The 24,589-nt window shown below is 39.5% G+C and overlaps 13 non-coding genes across 13 annotated transcripts; all 13 read right to left on the reverse strand.

The window, feature by feature from the left end:
- Nucleotides 1-3,358: 3,358 nt before the first annotated feature.
- On the reverse strand, nt 3,359-3,430 carry Trnad-guc (transfer RNA aspartic acid (anticodon GUC)). Its single transcript has one exon. It is a non-coding gene; the product is annotated as a tRNA-Asp (tRNA).
- A 2,331-nt stretch (nt 3,431-5,761) lies between these two features.
- Trnad-guc (transfer RNA aspartic acid (anticodon GUC)) lies at nt 5,762-5,833 on the reverse strand. Its single transcript has one exon. It is a non-coding gene; the product is annotated as a tRNA-Asp (tRNA).
- Nucleotides 5,834-9,768: 3,935 nt separating this feature from the next.
- On the reverse strand, nt 9,769-9,840 carry Trnad-guc (transfer RNA aspartic acid (anticodon GUC)). Its single transcript has one exon. It is a non-coding gene; the product is annotated as a tRNA-Asp (tRNA).
- A 1,530-nt stretch (nt 9,841-11,370) lies between these two features.
- Nucleotides 11,371-11,442, reverse strand: Trnad-guc (transfer RNA aspartic acid (anticodon GUC)). The gene has a single exon. It is a non-coding gene; the product is annotated as a tRNA-Asp (tRNA).
- Nucleotides 11,443-12,972: 1,530 nt separating this feature from the next.
- On the reverse strand, nt 12,973-13,044 carry Trnad-guc (transfer RNA aspartic acid (anticodon GUC)). Its single transcript has one exon. It is a non-coding gene; the product is annotated as a tRNA-Asp (tRNA).
- Nucleotides 13,045-14,574: 1,530 nt separating this feature from the next.
- On the reverse strand, nt 14,575-14,646 carry Trnad-guc (transfer RNA aspartic acid (anticodon GUC)). The gene has a single exon. It is a non-coding gene; the product is annotated as a tRNA-Asp (tRNA).
- Nucleotides 14,647-15,375: 729 nt separating this feature from the next.
- Trnad-guc (transfer RNA aspartic acid (anticodon GUC)) lies at nt 15,376-15,447 on the reverse strand. The gene has a single exon. It is a non-coding gene; the product is annotated as a tRNA-Asp (tRNA).
- Nucleotides 15,448-16,977: 1,530 nt separating this feature from the next.
- Nucleotides 16,978-17,049, reverse strand: Trnad-guc (transfer RNA aspartic acid (anticodon GUC)). The gene has a single exon. It is a non-coding gene; the product is annotated as a tRNA-Asp (tRNA).
- A 729-nt stretch (nt 17,050-17,778) lies between these two features.
- Nucleotides 17,779-17,850, reverse strand: Trnad-guc (transfer RNA aspartic acid (anticodon GUC)). The gene has a single exon. It is a non-coding gene; the product is annotated as a tRNA-Asp (tRNA).
- A 1,530-nt stretch (nt 17,851-19,380) lies between these two features.
- On the reverse strand, nt 19,381-19,452 carry Trnad-guc (transfer RNA aspartic acid (anticodon GUC)). Its single transcript has one exon. It is a non-coding gene; the product is annotated as a tRNA-Asp (tRNA).
- Nucleotides 19,453-20,181: 729 nt separating this feature from the next.
- On the reverse strand, nt 20,182-20,253 carry Trnad-guc (transfer RNA aspartic acid (anticodon GUC)). Its single transcript has one exon. It is a non-coding gene; the product is annotated as a tRNA-Asp (tRNA).
- A 1,530-nt stretch (nt 20,254-21,783) lies between these two features.
- Trnad-guc (transfer RNA aspartic acid (anticodon GUC)) lies at nt 21,784-21,855 on the reverse strand. The gene has a single exon. It is a non-coding gene; the product is annotated as a tRNA-Asp (tRNA).
- A 1,530-nt stretch (nt 21,856-23,385) lies between these two features.
- Trnad-guc (transfer RNA aspartic acid (anticodon GUC)) lies at nt 23,386-23,457 on the reverse strand. The gene has a single exon. It is a non-coding gene; the product is annotated as a tRNA-Asp (tRNA).
- Between the last annotated feature and the right edge of the window lie 1,132 nt (nt 23,458-24,589).

A 24,589-nucleotide genomic window follows, 5' to 3' on the forward strand; every position in this document is an offset into this window, starting at 1 on the left:
ATTACGTGAATGTTTGCGATGATTTTACTAGTAGTCTATGTGAAATGCCCGCTGGAAGCAAAAAGAGGCTAGTCACTCGGGCCTGTCAGGGATATATGCCAGATTTCTCGCTTCAGGAAAGTTAAAAGAAGAAATAAATATACCGTTAACATCACCCCGGCGGGGAATCGAACCCCGGTCTCCCGCGTGACAAGCGGGGATACTCACCACTATACTACCGAGGACTGACGAGAAACCGTCATCAATTTAGCACTTTCATTACAGATAATATATTCCGCTATGTCATTAACTGCTTGCACTTGTTTTCAGATATGAAGTTCAATTGTTTTAAATAAGTACGACTGCTGAATCTTACTGACAAGTTTTTCTAGCAATCTCGCTTGCATTCGTTCTAATTCAATAGACACGAAATATTATGATTCTCTCCAATTCCTACTTCAGTCATCAATCTTGATGACTTGGCTTCGTCTGTGAGTAAAATGTGTGCGTTGGACAAACGCGATAGTGAATTTGAGACTACGCGTTCGCTATTCGCTTCGCGTAATGAATGTAAGCATAACTTCCTTGAAGAAACGTTTTGTTTTTGTAAATCTTCCGCTTCCCTTTCTTAATATATACATAAGTGTTCTAAAACATTGACCGAAATTGACATGTTGTAGGATCATATTAAATATTATGAAAAGTACCACAGCTGAATTGTTTCAAGAGGCGAGGACTTTAGCTTTATGGAGACCAGTGTTTTGAATGTGTTTGAAAGTAGTGAAAGTATGAAATGTTATGGAACACGGGTCTTTCGATGGGATTACGTGTATGTTTGCGATGATTTTAATAGTAGTCTATGTGAAATGCCCGCCGGAAGAAGAAGGAGGCTAGTCACTCGGGCCTGTCAGGGATATATACCAGATTTCTCGCTTCAGTAAAGTTAAAAGAAGAAATAAAAAATACCGTTAACGTCTCCCCGGCGGGGAATCGAACCCCGGTCTCCCGCGTGACGGGCGGGGATACTCACCACTATACTACCGAGGACTGCCGAGAAACAGTCATCAATTTAGCACTTTCATTACAGATAATATATTCCGCTATGTCATTAACTGCTTGCACTTGTTTTCAGATATGATGTTCAATTGTCTTAAATAAGTACGTCTGCTGAATCTTACTGACAAGTTTTTCTAGCAATCTCGCTTGCATTCGTTCTAATTCGATAGACGCGAAATATTATGATTCTCTCCACTTCCTACTTCAGTCATCAATCTTGATGACTTGGCTTCGTCTGTGAGTAAAATGTGTGCGTTGGACAAACGCGATAGTGAATTTGAGACTTCGCGTTCGCTATTCGCTTCGCGTAATAAATGTAAGCATAACTTCCTTGAAGAAACGTTTTGTCTTTGTAAATCTTCCGCTTCCCTTTCTTAATATATACATAAGTGTTCTAAAACATTGACCGAAATTGACATGTTGTAGGATCATATTAAATATTATGCAAAGTACAACAGCTGAATTGTTTCAAGAGGCGAGGACTTCAGCTTTATGGTGACCAGAGTTTTGAATGTGTTTGAAAGTAGTGAAAGCATGAAATCTTATGGAACACGGGTCTTTCGATGGGATTACGTGAATGTTTGCGATGATTTTACTAGTAGTCTATGTGAAATGCCCGCTGGAAGCAAAAAGAGGCTAGTCACTCGGGCCTGTCAGGGATATATGCCAGATTTCTCGCTTCAGTAAAGTTAAAAGAAGAAATAAAAAATACCGTTAACGTCTCCCCGGCGGGGAATCGAACCCCGGTCTCCCGCGTGACGGGCGGGGATACTCACCACTATACTACCGAGGACTGCCGAGAAACAGTCATCAATTTAGCACTTTCATTACAGATAATATATTCCGCTATGTCATTAACTGCTTGCACTTGTTTTCAGATATGATGTTCAATTGTCTTAAATAAGTACGTCTGCTGAATCTTACTGACAAGTTTTTCTAGCAATCTCGCTTGCATTCGTTCTAATTCGATAGACGCGAAATATTATGATTCTCTCCACTTCCTACTTCAGTCATCAATCTTGATGACTTGGCTTCGTCTGTGAGTAAAATGTGTGCGTTGGACAAACGCGATAGTGAATTTGAGACTTCGCGTTCGCTATTCGCTTCGCGTAATAAATGTAAGCATAACTTCCTTGAAGAAACGTTTTGTCTTTGTAAATCTTCCGCTTCCCTTTCTTAATATATACATAAGTGTTCTAAAACATTGACCGAAATTGACATGTTGTAGGATCATATTAAATATTATGCAAAGTACAACAGCTGAATTGTTTCAAGAGGCGAGGACTTCAGCTTTATGGTGACCAGAGTTTTGAATGTGTTTGAAAGTAGTGAAAGCATGAAATCTTATGGAACACGGGTCTTTCGATGGGATTACGTGAATGTTTGCGATGATTTTACTAGTAGTCTATGTGAAATGCCCGCTGGAAGCAAAAAGAGGCTAGTCACTCGGGCCTGTCAGGGATATATGCCAGATTTCTCGCTTCAGGAAAGTTAAAAGAAGAAATAAATATACCGTTAACATCTCCCCGGCGGGGAATCGAACCCCGGTCTCCCGCGTGACAAGCGGGGACACTCACCACTATACTACCGAGGACTGACGAGAAACCGTCATCAATTTAGCACTTTCATTACAGATAATATATTCCGCTATGTCATTAACTGCTTGCACTTGTTTTCAGATATAAAGTTCAATTGTTTTAAATAAGTACGACTGCTGAATCTTACTGACAAGTTTTTCTAGCAATCTCGCTTGCATTCGTTCTAATTCAATAGACACGAAATATTATGATTCTCTCCAATTCCTACTTCAGTCATCAATCTTGATGACTTGGCTTCGTCTGTGAGTAAAATGTGTGCGTTGGACAAACGCGATAGTGAATTTAAGACTACGCGTTCGCTATTCGCTTCGCGTAATGAATGTAAGCATAACTTCCTTGAAGAAACGTTTTGTTTTTGTAAATCTTCCGCTTCCCTTTCTTAATATATACATAAGTGTTCTAAAACATTGACCGAAATTGACATGTTGTAGGATCATATTAAATATTATGCAAAGTACAACAGCTGAATTGTTTCAAGAGGCGAGGACTTTAGCTTTATGGAGACCAGTGTTTTGAATGTGTTTGAAAGTAGTGAAAGTATGAAATGTTATGGAACACGGGTCTTTCGATGGGATTACGTGTATGTTTGCGATGATTTTAATAGTAGTCTATGTGAAATGCCCGCCGGAAGAAAAAGGAGGCTAGTCACTCGGGCCTGTCAGGGATATATGCCAGATTTCTCGCTTCAGTAAAGTTAAAAGAAGAAATAAAAATACCGTTAACGTCTCCCCGGCGGGGAATCGAACCCCGGTCTCCCGCGTGACAGGCGGGGATACTCACCACTATACTACCGAGGACTGCCGAGAAACAGACATCAATTTAGCACTTTCATTACAGATAATATATTCCGCTATGTCATTAACTGCTTGCACTTGTTTTCAGATATGATGTTCAATTGTCTTAAATAAGTACGTCTGCTGAATCTTACTGACAAGTTTTTCTAGCAATCTCGCTTGCATTCGTTCTAATTCGATAGACGCGAAATATTATGATTCTCTCCACTTCCTACTTCAGTCATCAATCTTGATGACTTGGCTTCGTCTGTGAGTAAAATGTGTGCGTTGGACAAACGCGATAGTGAATTTGAGACTTCGCGTTCGCTATTCGCTTCGCGTAATAAATGTAAGCATAACTTCCTTGAAGAAACGTTTTGTCTTTGTAAATTTTCCGCTTCCCTTTCCTAATATATGAATAAGTGTTCAAAAACATTGTCTGAAATTGACATGTTGTAGGATCATATTAAATATTATGCAAATTACAACAGCTGAATTGTTTCAAGAGGCGAGGACTTCAGCTTTATGGAGACCAGTGTTTTGAATGTGTTTGAAAGTAGTGAAAGTATGAAATGTTATGGAACACGGGTCTTTCGATGGGATTACGTGTATGTTTGCGATGATTTTAATAGTAGTCTATGTGAAATGCCCGCCGGAAGAAGAAGGAGGCTAGTCACTCGGGCCTGTCAGGGATATATGCCAGATTTCTCGCTTCAGTAAAGTTAAAAGAAGAAATAAAAATACCGTTAACGTCTCCCCGGCGGGGAATCGAACCCCGGTCTCCCGCGTGACGGGCGGGGATACTCACCACTATACTACCGAGGACTGCCGAGAAACAGTCATCAATTTAGCACTTTCATTACAGATAATATATTCCGCTATGTCATTAACTGCTTGCACTTGTTTTCAGATATGATGTTCAATTGTCTTATATAAGTACGTCTGCTGAATCTTACTGACAAGTTTTTCTAGCAATCTCGCTTGCATTCGTTCTAATTCAATAGACGCGAAATATTATGATTCTCTCCAATTCCTACTTCATTCATTAATCTTGATGACTTGGCTTCGTCTATGAGTAAAATGTGTGCGTTGGACAAACGCGATAGTGAATTTGAGACTTCGCGTTCGCTATTCGCTTCGCGTAATAAATGTAAGCATAACTTCCTTGAAGAAACGTTTTGTCTTTGTAAATCTTCCGCTTCCCTTTCTTAATATATACATAAGTGTTCTAAAACATTGACCGAAATTGACATGTTGTAGGATCATATTAAATATTATGCAAAGTACAACAGCTGAATTGTTTCAAGAGGCGAGGACTTCAGCTTTATGGTGACCAGAGTTTTGAATGTGTTTGAAAGTAGTGAAAGCATGAAATCTTATGGAACACGGGTCTTTCGATGGGATTACGTGAATGTTTGCGATGATTTTACTAGTAGTCTATGTGAAATGCCCGCTGGAAGCAAAAAGAGGCTAGTCACTCGGGCCTGTCAGGGATATATGCCAGATTTCTCGCTTCAGGAAAGTTAAAAGAAGAAATAAATATACCGTTAACATCTCCCCGGCGGGGAATCGAACCCCGGTCTCCCGCGTGACAAGCGGGGACACTCACCACTATACTACCGAGGACTGACGAGAAACCGTCATCAATTTAGCACTTTCATTACAGATAATATATTCCGCTATGTCATTAACTGCTTGCACTTGTTTTCAGATATAAAGTTCAATTGTGTTAAATAAGTACGACTGCTGAATCTTACTGACAAGTTTTTCTAGCAATCTCGCTTGCATTCGTTCTAATTCAATAGACACGAAATATTATGATTCTCTCCAATTCCTACTTCAGTCATCAATCTTGATGACTTGGCTTCGTCTGTGAGTAAAATGTGTGCGTTGGACAAACGCGATAGTGAATTTAAGACTACGCGTTCGCTATTCGCTTCGCGTAATGAATGTAAGCATAACTTCCTTGAAGAAACGTTTTGTTTTTGTAAATCTTCCGCTTCCCTTTCTTAATATATACATAAGTGTTCTAAAACATTGACCGAAATTGACATGTTGTAGGATCATATTAAATATTATGCAAAGTACAACAGCTGAATTGTTTCAAGAGGCGAGGACTTTAGCTTTATGGAGACCAGTGTTTTGAATGTGTTTGAAAGTAGTGAAAGTATGAAATGTTATGGAACACGGGTCTTTCGATGGGATTACGTGTATGTTTGCGATGATTTTAATAGTAGTCTATGTGAAATGCCCGCCGGAAGAAAAAGGAGGCTAGTCACTCGGGCCTGTCAGGGATATATGCCAGATTTCTCGCTTCAGTAAAGTTAAAAGAAGAAATAAAAATACCGTTAACGTCTCCCCGGCGGGGAATCGAACCCCGGTCTCCCGCGTGACAGGCGGGGATACTCACCACTATACTACCGAGGACTGCCGAGAAACAGACATCAATTTAGCACTTTCATTACAGATAATATATTCCGCTATGTCATTAACTGCTTGCACTTGTTTTCAGATATGATGTTCAATTGTCTTAAATAAGTACGTCTGCTGAATCTTACTGACAAGTTTTTCTAGCAATCTCGCTTGCATTCGTTCTAATTCGATAGACGCGAAATATTATGATTCTCTCCACTTCCTACTTCAGTCATCAATCTTGATGACTTGGCTTCGTCTGTGAGTAAAATGTGTGCGTTGGACAAACGCGATAGTGAATTTGAGACTTAGCGTTCGCTATTCGCTTCGCGTAATAAATGTAAGCATAACTTCCTTGAAGAAACGTTTTGTCTTTGTAAATTTTCCGCTTCCCTTTCCTAATATATGAATAAGTGTTCAAAAACATTGTCTGAAATTGACATGTTGTAGGATCATATTAAATATTATGCAAATTACAACAGCTGAATTGTTTCAAGAGGCGAGGACTTCAGCTTTATGGAGACCAGTGTTTTGAATGTGTTTGAAAGTAGTGAAAGCATGAAATCTTATGGAACACGGGTCTTTCGATGGGATTACGTGAATGTTTGCGATGATTTTACTAGTAGTCTATGTGAAATGCCCGCTGGAAGCAAAAAGAGGCTAGTCACTCGGGCCTGTCAGGGATATATGCCAGATTTCTCGCTTCAGGAAAGTTAAAAGAAGAAATAAATATACCGTTAACATCACCCCGGCGGGGAATCGAACCCCGGTCTCCCGCGTGACAAGCGGGGATACTCACCACTATACTACCGAGGACTGACGAGAAACCGTCATCAATTTAGCACTTTCATTACAGATAATATATTCCGCTATGTCATTAACTGCTTGCACTTGTTTTCAGATATGAAGTTCAATTGTTTTAAATAAGTACGACTGCTGAATCTTACTGACAAGTTTTTCTAGCAATCTCGCTTGCATTCGTTCTAATTCAATAGACACGAAATATTATGATTCTCTCCAATTCCTACTTCAGTCATCAATCTTGATGACTTGGCTTCGTCTGTGAGTAAAATGTGTGCGTTGGACAAACGCGATAGTGAATTTGAGACTACGCGTTCGCTATTCGCTTCGCGTAATGAATGTAAGCATAACTTCCTTGAAGAAACGTTTTGTTTTTGTAAATCTTCCGCTTCCCTTTCTTAATATATACATAAGTGTTCTAAAACATTGACCGAAATTGACATGTTGTAGGATCATATTAAATATTATGAAAAGTACCACAGCTGAATTGTTTCAAGAGGCGAGGACTTTAGCTTTATGGAGACCAGTGTTTTGAATGTGTTTGAAAGTAGTGAAAGTATGAAATGTTATGGAACACGGGTCTTTCGATGGGATTACGTGTATGTTTGCGATGATTTTAATAGTAGTCTATGTGAAATGCCCGCCGGAAGAAGAAGGAGGCTAGTCACTCGGGCCTGTCAGGGATATATGCCAGATTTCTCGCTTCAGTAAAGTTAAAAGAAGAAATAAAAAATACCGTTAACGTCTCCCCGGCGGGGAATCGAACCCCGGTCTCCCGCGTGACGGGCGGGGATACTCACCACTATACTACCGAGGACTGCCGAGAAACAGTCATCAATTTAGCACTTTCATTACAGATAATATATTCCGCTATGTCATTAACTGCTTGCACTTGTTTTCAGATATGATGTTCAATTGTCTTAAATAAGTACGTCTGCTGAATCTTACTGACAAGTTTTTCTAGCAATCTCGCTTGCATTCGTTCTAATTCGATAGACGCGAAATATTATGATTCTCTCCACTTCCTACTTCAGTCATCAATCTTGATGACTTGGCTTCGTCTGTGAGTAAAATGTGTGCGTTGGACAAACGCGATAGTGAATTTGAGACTTCGCGTTCGCTATTCGCTTCGCGTAATAAATGTAAGCATAACTTCCTTGAAGAAACGTTTTGTCTTTGTAAATCTTCCGCTTCCCTTTCTTAATATATACATAAGTGTTCTAAAACATTGACCGAAATTGACATGTTGTAGGATCATATTAAATATTATGCAAAGTACAACAGCTGAATTGTTTCAAGAGGCGAGGACTTCAGCTTTATGGTGACCAGAGTTTTGAATGTGTTTGAAAGTAGTGAAAGCATGAAATCTTATGGAACACGGGTCTTTCGATGGGATTACGTGAATGTTTGCGATGATTTTACTAGTAGTCTATGTGAAATGCCCGCTGGAAGCAAAAAGAGGCTAGTCACTCGGGCCTGTCAGGGATATATGCCAGATTTCTCGCTTCAGTAAAGTTAAAAGAAGAAATAAAAAATACCGTTAACGTCTCCCCGGCGGGGAATCGAACCCCGGTCTCCCGCGTGACGGGCGGGGATACTCACCACTATACTACCGAGGACTGCCGAGAAACAGTCATCAATTTAGCACTTTCATTACAGATAATATATTCCGCTATGTCATTAACTGCTTGCACTTGTTTTCAGATATGATGTTCAATTGTCTTAAATAAGTACGTCTGCTGAATCTTACTGACAAGTTTTTCTAGCAATCTCGCTTGCATTCGTTCTAATTCGATAGACGCGAAATATTATGATTCTCTCCACTTCCTACTTCAGTCATCAATCTTGATGACTTGGCTTCGTCTGTGAGTAAAATGTGTGCGTTGGACAAACGCGATAGTGAATTTGAGACTTCGCGTTCGCTATTCGCTTCGCGTAATAAATGTAAGCATAACTTCCTTGAAGAAACGTTTTGTCTTTGTAAATCTTCCGCTTCCCTTTCTTAATATATACATAAGTGTTCTAAAACATTGACCGAAATTGACATGTTGTAGGATCATATTAAATATTATGCAAAGTACAACAGCTGAATTGTTTCAAGAGGCGAGGACTTCAGCTTTATGGTGACCAGAGTTTTGAATGTGTTTGAAAGTAGTGAAAGCATGAAATCTTATGGAACACGGGTCTTTCGATGGGATTACGTGAATGTTTGCGATGATTTTACTAGTAGTCTATGTGAAATGCCCGCTGGAAGCAAAAAGAGGCTAGTCACTCGGGCCTGTCAGGGATATATGCCAGATTTCTCGCTTCAGGAAAGTTAAAAGAAGAAATAAATATACCGTTAACATCTCCCCGGCGGGGAATCGAACCCCGGTCTCCCGCGTGACAAGCGGGGACACTCACCACTATACTACCGAGGACTGACGAGAAACCGTCATCAATTTAGCACTTTCATTACAGATAATATATTCCGCTATGTCATTAACTGCTTGCACTTGTTTTCAGATATAAAGTTCAATTGTTTTAAATAAGTACGACTGCTGAATCTTACTGACAAGTTTTTCTAGCAATCTCGCTTGCATTCGTTCTAATTCAATAGACACGAAATATTATGATTCTCTCCAATTCCTACTTCAGTCATCAATCTTGATGACTTGGCTTCGTCTGTGAGTAAAATGTGTGCGTTGGACAAACGCGATAGTGAATTTAAGACTACGCGTTCGCTATTCGCTTCGCGTAATGAATGTAAGCATAACTTCCTTGAAGAAACGTTTTGTTTTTGTAAATCTTCCGCTTCCCTTTCTTAATATATACATAAGTGTTCTAAAACATTGACCGAAATTGACATGTTGTAGGATCATATTAAATATTATGCAAAGTACAACAGCTGAATTGTTTCAAGAGGCGAGGACTTTAGCTTTATGGAGACCAGTGTTTTGAATGTGTTTGAAAGTAGTGAAAGTATGAAATGTTATGGAACACGGGTCTTTCGATGGGATTACGTGTATGTTTGCGATGATTTTAATAGTAGTCTATGTGAAATGCCCGCCGGAAGAAAAAGGAGGCTAGTCACTCGGGCCTGTCAGGGATATATGCCAGATTTCTCGCTTCAGTAAAGTTAAAAGAAGAAATAAAAATACCGTTAACGTCTCCCCGGCGGGGAATCGAACCCCGGTCTCCCGCGTGACAGGCGGGGATACTCACCACTATACTACCGAGGACTGCCGAGAAACAGACATCAATTTAGCACTTTCATTACAGATAATATATTCCGCTATGTCATTAACTGCTTGCACTTGTTTTCAGATATGATGTTCAATTGTCTTAAATAAGTACGTCTGCTGAATCTTACTGACAAGTTTTTCTAGCAATCTCGCTTGCATTCGTTCTAATTCGATAGACGCGAAATATTATGATTCTCTCCACTTCCTACTTCAGTCATCAATCTTGATGACTTGGCTTCGTCTGTGAGTAAAATGTGTGCGTTGGACAAACGCGATAGTGAATTTGAGACTTCGCGTTCGCTATTCGCTTCGCGTAATAAATGTAAGCATAACTTCCTTGAAGAAACGTTTTGTCTTTGTAAATTTTCCGTTTCCCTTTCCTAATATATGAATAAGTGTTCAAAAACATTGTCTGAAATTGACATGTTGTAGGATCATATTAAATATTATGCAAATTACAACAGCTGAATTGTTTCAAGAGGCGAGGACTTCAGCTTTATGGAGACCAGTGTTTTGAATGTGTTTGAAAGTAGTGAAAGCATGAAATCTTATGGAACACGGGTCTTTCGATGGGATTACGTGAATGTTTGCGATGATTTTACTAGTAGTCTATGTGAAATGCCCGCTGGAAGCAAAAAGAGGCTAGTCACTCGGGCCTGTCAGGGATATATGCCAGATTTCTCGCTTCAGGAAAGTTAAAAGAAGAAATAAATATACCGTTAACATCTCCCCGGCGGGGAATCGAACCCCGGTCTCCCGCGTGACAAGCGGGGACACTCACCACTATACTACCGAGGACTGACGAGAAACCGTCATCAATTTAGCACTTTCATTACAGATAATATATTCCGCTATGTCATTAACTGCTTGCACTTGTTTTCAGATATAAAGTTCAATTGTTTTAAATAAGTACGACTGCTGAATCTTACTGACAAGTTTTTCTAGCAATCTCGCTTGCATTCGTTCTAATTCAATAGACACGAAATATTATGATTCTCTCCAATTCCTACTTCAGTCATCAATCTTGATGACTTGGCTTCGTCTGTGAGTAAAATGTGTGCGTTGGACAAACGCGATAGTGAATTTAAGACTACGCGTTCGCTATTCGCTTCGCGTAATGAATGTAAGCATAACTTCCTTGAAGAAACGTTTTGTTTTTGTAAATCTTCCGCTTCCCTTTCTTAATATATACATAAGTGTTCTAAAACATTGACCGAAATTGACATGTTGTAGGATCATATTAAATATTATGCAAAGTACAACAGCTGAATTGTTTCAAGAGGCGAGGACTTTAGCTTTATGGAGACCAGTGTTTTGAATGTGTTTGAAAGTAGTGAAAGTATGAAATGTTATGGAACACGGGTCTTTCGATGGGATTACGTGTATGTTTGCGATGATTTTAATAGTAGTCTATGTGAAATGCCCGCCGGAAGAAGAAGGAGGCTAGTCACTCGGGCCTGTCAGGGATATATGCCAGATTTCTCGCTTCAGTAAAGTTAAAAGAAGAAATAAAAATACCGTTAACGTCTCCCCGGCGGGGAATCGAACCCCGGTCTCCCGCGTGACAGGCGGGGATACTCACCACTATACTACCGAGGACTGCCGAGAAACAGACATCAATTTAGCACTTTCATTACAGATAATATATTCCGCTATGTCATTAACTGCTTGCACTTGTTTTCAGATATGATGTTCAATTGTCTTAAATAAGTACGTCTGCTGAATCTTACTGACAAGTTTTTCTAGCAATCTCGCTTGCATTCGTTCTAATTCGATAGACGCGAAATATTATGATTCTCTCCACTTCCTACTTCAGTCATCAATCTTGATGACTTGGCTTCGTCTGTGAGTAAAATGTGTGCGTTGGACAAACGCGATAGTGAATTTGAGACTTCGCGTTCGCTATTCGCTTCGCGTAATAAATGTAAGCATAACTTCCTTGAAGAAACGTTTTGTCTTTGTAAATTTTCCGTTTCCCTTTCCTAATATATGAATAAGTGTTCAAAAACATTGTCTGAAATTGACATGTTGTAGGATCATATTAAATATTATGCAAATTACAACAGCTGAATTGTTTCAAGAGGCGAGGACTTCAGCTTTATGGAGACCAGTGTTTTGAATGTGTTTGAAAGTAGTGAAAGCATGAAATCTTATGGAACACGGGTCTTTCGATGGGATTACGTGAATGTTTGCGATGATTTTACTAGTAGTCTATGTGAAATGCCCGCTGGAAGCAAAAAGAGGCTAGTCACTCGGGCCTGTCAGGGATATATGCCAGATTTCTCGCTTCAGGAAAGTTAAAAGAAGAAATAAATATACCGTTAACATCACCCCGGCGGGGAATCGAACCCCGGTCTCCCGCGTGACAAGCGGGGATACTCACCACTATACTACCGAGGACTGACGAGAAACCGTCATCAATTTAGCACTTTCATTACAGATAATATATTCCGCTATGTCATTAACTGCTTGCACTTGTTTTCAGATATGAAGTTCAATTGTTTTAAATAAGTACGACTGCTGAATCTTACTGACAAGTTTTTCTAGCAATCTCGCTTGCATTCGTTCTAATTCAATAGACACGAAATATTATGATTCTCTCCAATTCCTACTTCAGTCATCAATCTTGATGACTTGGCTTCGTCTGTGAGTAAAATGTGTGCGTTGGACAAACGCGATAGTGAATTTGAGACTACGCGTTCGCTATTCGCTTCGCGTAATGAATGTAAGCATAACTTCCTTGAAGAAACGTTTTGTTTTTGTAAATCTTCCGCTTCCCTTTCTTAATATATACATAAGTGTTCTAAAACATTGACCGAAATTGACATGTTGTAGGATCATATTAAATATTATGAAAAGTACCACAGCTGAATTGTTTCAAGAGGCGAGGACTTTAGCTTTATGGAGACCAGTGTTTTGAATGTGTTTGAAAGTAGTGAAAGTATGAAATGTTATGGAACACGGGTCTTTCGATGGGATTACGTGTATGTTTGCGATGATTTTAATAGTAGTCTATGTGAAATGCCCGCCGGAAGAAGAAGGAGGCTAGTCACTCGGGCCTGTCAGGGATATATGCCAGATTTCTCGCTTCAGTAAAGTTAAAAGAAGAAATAAAAATACCGTTAACGTCTCCCCGGCGGGGAATCGAACCCCGGTCTCCCGCGTGACAGGCGGGGATACTCACCACTATACTACCGAGGACTGACGTGAAACAGTCATCAATTTAGCACTTTCATTACAGATAATATATTCCGCTATGTCATTAACTGCTTGCACTTGTTTTTAGATATGAAGTTCAATTGTTTTAAATAAGTACGACTGCTGAATCTTACTGACAAGTTTTTCTAGCAATCTCGCTTGCATTCGTTCTAATTCAATAGACGCGAAATATTATGATTCTCTCCAATTCCTACTTCATTCATTAATCTTGATGACTTGGCTTCGTCTATGAGTAAAATGTGTGCGTTGGACAAACGCGATAGTGAATTTGAGACTTCGCGTTCGCTATTCGCTTCGCGTAATAAATGTAAGCATAACTTCCTTGAAGAAACGTTTTGTCTTTGTAAATCTTCCGCTTCCCTTTCTTAATATATACATAAGTGTTCTAAAACATTGACCGAAATTGACATGTTGTAGGATCATATTAAATATTATGCAAAGTACAACAGCTGAATTGTTTCAAGAGGCGAGGACTTCAGCTTTATGGTGACCAGAGTTTTGAATGTGTTTGAAAGTAGTGAAAGCATGAAATCTTATGGAACACGGGTCTTTCGATGGGATTACGTGAATGTTTGCGATGATTTTACTAGTAGTCTATGTGAAATGCCCGCTGGAAGCAAAAAGAGGCTAGTCAGTCGGGCCTGTCAGGGATATATGCCAGATTTCTCGCTTCAGGAAAGTTAAAAGAAGAAATAAATATACCGTTAACATCTCCCCGGCGGGGAATCGAACCCCGGTCTCCCGCGTGACAAGCGGGGATACTCACCACTATACTACCGAGGACTGACGAGAAACCGTCATCAATTTAGCACTTTCATTACAGATAATATATTCCGCTATGTCATTAACTGCTTGCACTTGTTTTCAGATATAAAGTTCAATTGTTTTAAATAAGTACGACTGCTGAATCTTACTGACAAGTTTTTCTAGCAATCTCGCTTGCATTCGTTCTAATTCAATAGACACGAAATATTATGATTCTCTCCAATTCCTACTTCAGTCATCAATCTTGATGACTTGGCTTCGTCTGTGAGTAAAATGTGTGCGTTGGACAAACGCGATAGTGAATTTGAGACTTCGCGTTCGCTATTCGCTTCGCGTAATAAATGTAAGCATAACTTCCTTGAAGAAACGTTTTGTCTTTGTAAATCTTCCGCTTCCCTTTCTTAATATATACATAAGTGTTCTAAAACATTGACCGAAATTGACATGTTGTAGGATCATATTAAATATTATGCAAAGTACAACAGCTGAATTGTTTCAAGAGGCGAGGACTTTAGCTTTATGGAGACCAGTGTTTTGAATGTGTTTGAAAGTAGTGAAAGTATGAAATGTTATGGAACACGGGTCTTTCGATGGGATTACGTGTATGTTTGCGATGATTTTAATAGTAGTCTATGTGAAATGCCCGCCGGAAGAAAAAGGAGGCTAGTCACTCGGGCCTGTCAGGGATATATGCCAGATTTCTCGCTTCAGTAAAGTTAAAAGAAGAAATAAAAATACCGTTAACGTCTCCCCGGCGGGGAATCGAACCCCGGTCTCCCGCGTGACAGGCGGGGATACTCACCACTATACTACCGAGGACTGCCGAGAAATAGTCATCAATTTAGCACTTTCATTACAGATAATATATTCCGCTATGTCATTAACTGCTTGCACTTGTTTTCAGATATGATGTTCAATTGTCTTAAATAAGTACGTCTGCTGAATCTTACTGACAAGTTTTTCTAGCAATCTCGCTTGCATTCGTTCTAATTCGATAGACGCGAAATATTATGATTCTCTCCACTTCCTACTTCAGTCATCAATCTTGATGACTTGGCTTCGTCTGTGAGTAAAATGTGTGCGTTGGACAAACGCGATAGTGAATTTGAGACTTCGCGTTCGCTATTCGCTTCGCGTAATAAATGTAAGCATAACTTCCTTGAAGAAACGTTTTGTCTTTGTAAATTTTCCGCTTCCCTTTCCTAATATATGAATAAGTGTTCAAAAACATTGTCTGAAATTGACATGTTGTAGGATCATATTAAATATTATGCAAATTACAACAGCTGAATTGTTTCAAGAGGCGAGGACTTCAGCTTTATGGAGACCAGTGTTTTGAATGTGTTTGAAAGTAGTGAAAGCATGAAATCTTATGGAACACGGGTCTTTCGATGGGATTACGTGAATGTTTGCGATGATTTTACTAGTAGTCTATGTGAAATGCCCGCTGGAATCAAAAAGAGGCTAGTCACTCGGGCCTGTCAGGGATATATGCCAGATTTCTCGCTTCAGGAAAGTTAAAAGAAGAAATTAAAATACCGTTAACGTCTCCCCGGCGGGGAATCGAACCCCGGTCTCCCGCGTGACAGGCGGGGATACTCACCACTATACTACCGAGGACTGACGTAAAACAGTCATCAATTTAGCACTTTCATTACAGATAATATATTCCGCTATGTCATTAACTGCTTGCACTTGTTTTTAGATATGAAGTTCAATTGTTTTAAATAAGTACGACTGCTGAATCTTACTGACAAGTTTTTCTAGCAATCTCGCTTGCATTCGTTCTAATTCAATAGACGCGAAATATTATGATTCTCTCCAATTCCTACTTCATTCATTAATCTTGATGACTTGGCTTCGTCTATGAGTAAAATGTGTGCGTTGGACAAACGCGATAGTGAATTTGAGACTTCGCGTTCGCTATTCGCTTCGCGTAATAAATGTAAGCATAACTTCCTTGAAGAAACGTTTTGTCTTTGTAAATCTTCCGCTTCCCTTTCTTAATATATACATAAGTGTTCTAAAACATTGACCGAAATTGACATGTTGTAGGATCATATTAAATATTATGCAAAGTACAACAGCTGAATTGTTTCAAGAGGCGAGGACTTCAGCTTTATGGTGACCAGAGTTTTGAATGTGTTTGAAAGTAGTGAAAGCATGAAATCTTATGGAACACGGGTCTCTCGATGGGATTACGTGAATGTTTGCGATGATTTTACTAGTAGTCTATGTGAAATGCCCGCTGGAAGCAAAAAGAGGCTAGTCACTCGGGCCTGTCAGGGATATATGCCAGATTTCTCGCTTCAGGAAAGTTAAAAGAAGAAATAAATATACCGTAAACATCTCCCCGGCGGGGAATCGAACCCCGGTCTCCCGCGTGACAAGCGGGGATACTCACCACTATACTACCGAGGACTGACGAGAAACCGTCATCAATTTAGCACTTTCATTACAGATAATATATTCCGCTATGTCATTAACTGCTTGCACTTGTTTTCAGATATAAAGTTCAATTGTTTTAAATAAGTACGACTGCTGAATCTTACTGACAAGTTTTTCTAGCAATCTCGCTTGCATTCGTTCTAATTCAATAGACACGAAATATTATGATTCTCTCCAATTCCTACTTCAGTCATCAATCTTGATGACTTGGCTTCGTCTGTGAGTAAAATGTGTGCGTTGGACAAACGCGATAGTGAATTTGAGACTTCGCGTTCGCTATTCGCTTCGCGTAATAAATGTAAGCATAACTTCCTTGAAGAAACGTTTTGTCTTTGTAAATCTTCCGCTTCCCTTTCTTAATATATACATAAGTGTTCTAAAACATTGACCGAAATTGACATGTTGTAGGATCATATTAAATATTATGCAAAGTACAACAGCTGAATTGTTTCAAGAGGCGAGGACTTTAGCTTTATGGAGACCAGTGTTTTGAATGTGTTTGAAAGTAGTGAAAGTATGAAATGTTATGGAACACGGGTCTTTCGATGGGATTACGTGTATGTTTGCGATGATTTTAATAGTAGTCTATGTGAAATGCCCGCCGGAAGAAAAAGGAGGCTAGTCACTCGGGCCTGTCAGGGATATATGCCAGATTTCTCGCTTCAGTAAAGTTAAAAGAAGAAATAAAAATACCGTTAACGTCTCCCCGGCGGGGAATCGAACCCCGGTCTCCCGCGTGACAGGCGGGGATACTCACCACTATACTACCGAGGACTGCCGAGAAACAGTCATCAATTTAGCACTTTCATTACAGATAATATATTCCGCTATGTCATTAACTGCTTGCACTTGTTTTCAGATATGATGTTCAATTGTCTTAAATAAGTACGTCTGCTGAATCTTACTGACAAGTTTTTCTAGCAATCTCGCTTGCATTCGTTCTAATTCGATAGACGCGAAATATTATGATTCTCTCCACTTCCTACTTCAGTCATCAATCTTGATGACTTGGCTTCGTCTGTGAGTAAAATGTGTGCGTTGGACAAACGCGATAGTGAATTTGAGACTTCGCGTTCGCTATTCGCTTCGCGTAATAAATGTAAGCATAACTTCCTTGAAGAAACGTTTTGTCTTTGTAAATTTTCCGCTTCCCTTTCCTAATATATGAATAAGTGTTCAAAAACATTGTCTGAAATTGACATGTTGTAGGATCATATTAAATATTATGCAAATTACAACAGCTGAATTGTTTCAAGAGGCGAGGACTTCAGCTTTATGGAGACCAGTGTTTTGAATGTGTTTGAAAGTAGTGAAAGCATGAAATCTTATGGAACACGGGTCTTTCGATGGGATTACGTGAATGTTTGCGATGATTTTACTAGTAGTCTATGTGAAATGCCCGCTGGAATCAAAAAGAGGCTAGTCACTCGGGCCTGTCAGGGATATATGCCAGATTTCTCGCTTCAGGAAAGTTAAAAGAAGAAATAAAAATACCGTTAACGTCTCCCCGGCGGGGAATCGAACCCCGGTCTCCCGCGTGACAGGCGGGGATACTCACCACTATACTACCGAGGACTGACGTGACACAGTCATCAATTTAGCACTTTCATTACAGATAATATATTCCGCTATGTCATTAACTGCTTGCACTTGTTTTTAGATATGAAGTTCAATTGTTTTAAATAAGTACGACTGCTGAATCTTACTGACAAGTTTTTCTAGCAATCTCGCTTGCATTCGTTCTAATTCAATAGACGCGAAATATTATGATTCTCTCCAATTCCTACTTCATTCATTAATCTTGATGACTTGGCTTCGTCTATGAGTAAAATGTGTGCGTTGGACAAACGCGATAGTGAATTTGAGACTTCGCGTTCGCTATTCGCTTCGCGTAATAAATGTAAGCATAACTTCCTTGAAGAAACGTTTTGTCTTTGTAAATCTTCCGCTTCCCTTTCTTAATATATACATAAGTGTTCTAAAACATTGACCGAAATTGACATGTTGTAGGATCATATTAAATATTATGCAAAGTACAACAGCTGAATTGTTTCAAGAGGCGAGGACTTCAGCTTTATGGTGACCAGAGTTTTGAATGTGTTTGAAAGTAGTGAAAGCATGAAATCTTATGGAACACGGGTCTCTCGATGGGATTACGTGAATGTTTGCGATGATTTTACTAGTAGTCTATGTGAAATGCCCGCTGGAAGCAAAAAGAGGCTAGTCACTCGGGCCTGTCAGGGATATATGCCAGATTTCTCGCTTCAGGAAAGTTAAAAGAAGAAATAAATATACCGTAAACATCTCCCCGGCGGGGAATCGAACCCCGGTCTCCCGCGTGACAAGCGGGGATACTCACCACTATACTACCGAGGACTGACGAGAAACCGTCATCAATTTAGCACTTTCATTACAGATAATATATTCCGCTATGTCATTAACTGCTTGCACTTGTTTTCAGATATAAAGTTCAATTGTTTTAAATAAGTACGACTGCTGAATCTTACTGACAAGTTTTTCTAGCAATCTCGCTTGCATTCGTTCTAATTCAATAGACACGAAATATTATGATTCTCTCCAATTCCTACTTCAGTCATCAATCTTGATGACTTGGCTTCGTCTGTGAGTAAAATGTGTGCGTTGGACAAACGCGATAGTGAATTTGAGACTACGCGTTCGCTATTCGCTTCGCGTAATGAATGTAAGCATAACTTCCTTGAAGAAACGTTTTGTTTTTGTAAATCTTCCGCTTCCCTTTCTTAATATATACATAAGTGTTCTAAAACATTGACCGAAATTGACATGTTGTAGGATCATATTAAATATTATGAAAAGTACAACAGCTGAATTGTTTCAAGAGGCGAGGACTTTAGCTTTATGGAGACCAGTGTTTTGAATGTGTTTGAAAGTAGTGAAAGTATGAAATGTTATGGAACACGGGTCTTTCGATGGGATTACGTGTATGTTTGCGATGATTTTAATAGTAGTCTATGTGAAATGCCCGCCGGAAGAAAAAGGAGGCTAGTAACTCGGGCCTGTCAGGGATATATGCCAGATTTCTCGCTTCAGTAAAGTTAAAAGAAGAAATAAAACTACCGTTAACGTCTCCCCGGCGGGGAATCGAACCCCGGTCTCCCGCGTGACAGGCGGGGATACTCACCACTATACTACCGAGGACTGCCGAGAAACAGTCATCAATTTAGCACTTTCATTACAGATAATATATTCCGCTATGTCATTAACTGCTTGCACTTGTTTTCAGATATGATGTTCAATTGTCTTAAATAAGTACGTCTGCTGAATCTTACTGACAAGTTTTTCTAGCAATCTCGCTTGCATTCGTTCTAATTCGATAGACGCGAAATATTATGATTCTCTCCACTTCCTACTTCAGTCATCAATCTTGATGACTTGGCTTCGTCTGTGAGTAAAATGTGTGCGTTGGACAAACGCGATAGTGAATTTGAGACTTCGCGTTCGCTATTCGCTTCGCGTAATAAATGTAAGCATAACTTCCTTGAAGAAACGTTTTGTCTTTGTAAATTTTCCGCTTCCCTTTCCTAATATATGAATAAGTGTTCAAAAACATTGTCTGAAATTGACATGTTGTAGGATCATATTAAATATTATGCAAATTACAACAGCTGAATTGTTTCAAGAGGCGAGGACTTCAGCTTTATGGAGACCAGTGTTTTGAATGTGTTTGAAAGTAGTGAAAGCATGAAATCTTATGGAACACGGGTCTTTCGATGGGATTACGTGAATGTTTGCGATGATTTTACTAGTAGTCTATGTGAAATGCCCGCTGGAAGCAAAAAGAGGCTAGTCACTCGGGCCTGTCAGGGATATATGCCAGATTTCTCGCTTCAGGAAAGTTAAAAGAAGAAATAAAAATACCGTTAACGTCTCCCCGGCGGGGAATCGAACCCCGGACTCCCGCGTGACAGGCGGGGATACTCACCACTATACTACCGAGGACTGACGTGAAACAGTCATCAATTTAGCACTTTCATTACAGATAATATATTCCGCTATGTCATTAACTGCTTGCACTTGTTTTTAGATATGAAGTTCAATTGTTTTAAATAAGTACGACTGCTGAATCTTACTGACAAGTTTTTCTAGCAATCTCGCATGCATTCGTTCTAATTCAATAGACGCGAAATATTATGATTCTCTCCAATTCCTACTTCATTCATTAATCTTGATGACTTGGCTTCGTCTATGAGTAAAATGTGTGCGTTGGACAAACGCGATAGTGAATTTGAGACTTCGCGTTCGCTATTCGCTTCGCGTAATAAATGTAAGCATAACTTCCTTGAAGAAACGTTTTGTCTTTGTAAATCTTCCGCTTCCCTTTCTTAATATATACATAAGTGTTCTAAAACATTGACCGAAATTGACATGTTGTAGGATCATATTAAATATTATGCAAAGTACATCAGCTGAATTGTTTCAAGAGGCGAGGACTTCAGCTTTATGGTGACCAGAGTTTTGAACGTGTTTGAAAGTAGTGAAAGCATGAAATCTTATGGAACACGGGTCTCTCGATGGGATTACGTGAATGTTTGCGATGATTTTACTAGTAGTCTATGTGAAATGCCCGCTGGAAGCAAAAAGAGGCTAGTCACTCGGGCCTGTCAGGGATATATGCCAGATTTCTCGCTTCAGGAAAGTTAAAAGAAGAAATAAATATACCGTAAACATCTCCCCGGCGGGGAATCGAACCCCGGTCTCCCGCGTGACAAGCGGGGATACTCACCACTATACTACCGAGGACTGACGAGAAACCGTCATCAATTTAGCACTTTCATTACAGATAATATATTCCGCTATGTCATTAACTGCTTGCACTTGTTTTCAGATATAAAGTTCAATTGTTTTAAATAAGTACGACTGCTGAATCTTACTGACAAGTTTTTCTAGCAATCTCGCTTGCATTCGTTCTAATTCAATAGACACGAAATATTATGATTCTCTCCAATTCCTACTTCAGTCATCAATCTTGATGACTTGGCTTCGTCTGTGAGTAAAATGTGTGCGTTGGACAAACGCGATAGTGAATTTGAGACTACGCGTTCGCTATTCGCTTCGCGTAATGAATGTAAGCATAACTTCCTTGAAGAAACGTTTTGTTTTTGTAAATCTTCCGCTTCCCTTTCTTAATATATACATAAGTGTTCTAAAACATTGACCGAAATTGACATGTTGTAGGATCATATTAAATATTATGAAAAGTACAACAGCTGAATTGTTTCAAGAGGCGAGGACTTCAGCTTTATGGAGACCAGTGTTTTGAATGTGTTTGAAAGTAGTGAAAGCATGAAATCTTATGGAACACGGGTCTTTCGATGGGATTACGTGAATGTTTGCGATGATTTTACTAGTAGTCTATGTGAAATGCCCGCTGGAAGCAAAAAGAGGCTAGTCACTCGGGCCTGTCAGGGATATATGCCAGATTTCTCGCTTCAGGAAAGTTAAAAGAAGAAATAAAAATACCGTTAACGTCTCCCCGGCGGGGAATCGAACCCCGGTCTCCCGCGTGACAGGCGGGGATACTCACCACTATACTACCGAGGACTGACGTGAAACAGTCATCAATTTAGCACTTTCATTACAGATAATATATTCCGCTATGTCATTAACTGCTTGCACTTGTTTTTAGATATGAAGTTCAATTGTTTTAAATAAGTACGACTGCTGAATCTTACTGACAAGTTTTTCTAGCAATCTCGCTTGCATTCGTTCTAATTCAATAGACGCGAAATATTATGATTCTCTCCAATTCCTACTTCATTCATTAATCTTGATGACTTGGCTTCGTCTATGAGTAAAATGTGTGCGTTGGACAAACGCGATAGTGAATTTGAGACTTCGCGTTCGCTATTCGCTTCGCGTAATAAATGTAAGCATAACTTCCTTGAAGAAACGTTTTGTCTTTGTAAATCTTCCGCTTCCCTTTCTTAATATATACATAAGTGTTCTAAAACATTGACCGAAATTGACATGTTGTAGGATCATATTAAATATTATGCAAAGTACATCAGCTGAATTGTTTCAAGAGGCGAGGACTTCAGCTTTATGGTGACCAGAGTTTTGAACGTGTTTGAAAGTAGTGAAAGCATGAAATCTTATGGAACACGGGTCTTTCGATGGGATTACGTGAATGTTTGCGATGATTTTACTAGTAGTCTATGTGAAATGCCCGCTGGAAGCAAAAAGAGGCTAGTCACTCGGGCCTGTCAGGGATATATGCCAGATTTCTCGCTTCAGGAAAGTTAAAAGAAGAAATAAATATACCGTTAACATCTCCCCGGCGGGGAATCGAACCCCGGTCTCCCGCGTGACAAGCGGGGATACTCACCACTATACTACCGAGGACTGACGAGAAACCGTCATCAATTTAGCACTTTCATTACAGATAATATATTCCGCTATGTCATTAACTGCTTGCACTTGTTTTCAGATATAAAGTTCAATTGTTTTAAATAAGTACGACTGCTGAATCTTACTGACAAGTTTTTCTAGCAATCTCGCTTGCATTCGTTCTAATTCAATAGACACGAAATATTATGATTCTCTCCAATTCCTACTTCAGTCATCAATCTTGATGACTTGGCTTCGTCTGTGAGTAAAATGTGTGCGTTGGACAAACGCGATAGTGAATTTGAGACTACGCGTTCGCTATTCGCTTCGCGTAATGAATGTAAGCATAACTTCCTTGAAGAAACGATTTGTCTTTGTAAATCTTCCGCTTCCCTTTCTTAATATATACATAAGTGTTCTAAAACATTGACCGAAATTGACATGTTGTAGGATCATATTAAATATTATGCAAAGTACAACAGCTGAATTGTTTCAAGAGGCGAGGACCTCAGCTTTATGGAGACCAGTGTTTTGAATGTGTTTGAAAGTAGTGAAAGTATGAAATGTTATGGAACACGGGTCTTTCGATGGGATTACGTGTACGTTTGCGATGATTTTACTAGTAGTCTATGTGAAATGCCCGCTGGAAGCAAAAAGAGGCTAGTCACTCGGGCCTGTCAGGGATATATGCCAGATTTCTCGCTTCAGTAAAGTTAAAAGAAGAAATAAAAATACCGTTAACGTCTCCCCGGCGGGGAATCGAACCCCGGTCTCCCGCGTGACAGGCGGGGATACTCACCACTATACTACCGAGGACTGACGAGAAACAGTCATCAATTTAGCACTTTCATTACAGATAATATATTCCGCTATGTCATTAACTGCTTGCACTTGTTTTTAGATATGAAGTTCAATTGTTTTAAATAAGTACGACTGCTGAATCTTACTGACAAGTTTTTCTAGCAATCTCGCTTGCATTCGTTCTAATTCAATAGACACGAAATATTATGATTCTCTCCAATTCCTACTTCATTCATTAATCTTGATGACTTGGCTTCGTCTATGAGTAAAATGTGTGCGTTGGACAAACGCGATAGTGAATTTGAGACTTCGCGTTCGCTATTCGCTTCGCGTAATAAATGTAAGCATAACTTCCTTGAAGAAACGTTTTGTCTTTGTAAATCTTCCGCTTCCCTTTCTTAATATATACATAAGTGTTCTAAAACATTGACCGAAATTGACATGTTGTAGGATCATATTAAATATTATGCAAAGTACAACAGCTGAATTGTTTCAAGAGGCGAGGACTTCAGCTTTATGGAGACCAGTGTTTTGAATGTGTTTGAAAGTAGAGAAAGTATGAAATCTTATGGACCACGGGTCTTTCGATGGGATTACGTGTATGTTTGCGATGATTTTACTAGTAGTCTATGTGAAATGCCCGCTGGAAGAAAAAAGAGGCTAGTCACTCGGGCCTGTCACGGATATATGCCAGATTTCTCGCTTCAGTAAAGTTAAAAGAAGAAATAAAAATACCGTTAACGTCTCCCCGGCGGGGAATCGAACCCCAGTCTCCCGCGTGACAGGCGGGGATACTCACCACTATACTACCGAGGACAGACGAGAAACCGGCATCAATTTAGCACTTTCATTACAGATAATATATTCCGCTATGTCATTAACTGCTTGCACTTGTTTTCAGATATGATGTTCAATTGTCTTAAATAAGTACGACTGCTGAATCTTACTGACAAGTTTTCCTAGCAATCTCGCTTGCATTCGTTCTAATTCGATAGACGCGAAATATTATGATTCTCTCCACTTCCTACTTCAGTCCTCAATCTTGATGACTTGGCTTCGTCTGTGAGTAAAATGTGTGCGTTGTACAAACGCGATAGTGAATTTGAGACTTCGCGTTCGCTATTCGCTTCGCGTAATAAATGTAAGC

Source organism: Octopus bimaculoides, chromosome 6, assembly GCF_046866305.1.
Source record: "Octopus bimaculoides isolate indiv1 chromosome 6, ASM4686630v1, whole genome shotgun sequence".
NCBI classification, from domain to species: Eukaryota; Metazoa; Mollusca; class Cephalopoda; order Octopoda; family Octopodidae; genus Octopus; species Octopus bimaculoides.